The following is a 278-nucleotide window of genomic DNA, read 5'->3' on the forward strand; positions in this document are numbered from 1 at the left end:
GTTCTAGATGCCCTTCAATTGAAGAATGGATGAAGAAAGTATGAAATATATACATATTAGAGTACTACTCAGCAGTAAAAAACAAGGACTTCTTGAAGTTTGCAGGCAAGTGGATGGAAATAGAAAACACCATCTTGAGTGAGATAAGCCAGACCCAAAAAGAGGAACATGGGATGTTCTCACTCATATTTGGTTTCTAGCCATAAATAAAGGACATTGAGCCTATAATTCGGGTTCTTAGAGAAGCTAAATAAGAAGGAGAACCCAAAGAAAATCAT

The sequence above is a fragment of the Alexandromys fortis genome, unplaced genomic scaffold (genome assembly GCF_014885135.2).
Source record: "Alexandromys fortis isolate MF-2015 unplaced genomic scaffold, M_Fortis_MF-2015_v1.1 scaffold_104, whole genome shotgun sequence".
In the NCBI taxonomy this organism is placed as follows: domain Eukaryota; kingdom Metazoa; phylum Chordata; class Mammalia; order Rodentia; family Cricetidae; genus Alexandromys; species Alexandromys fortis.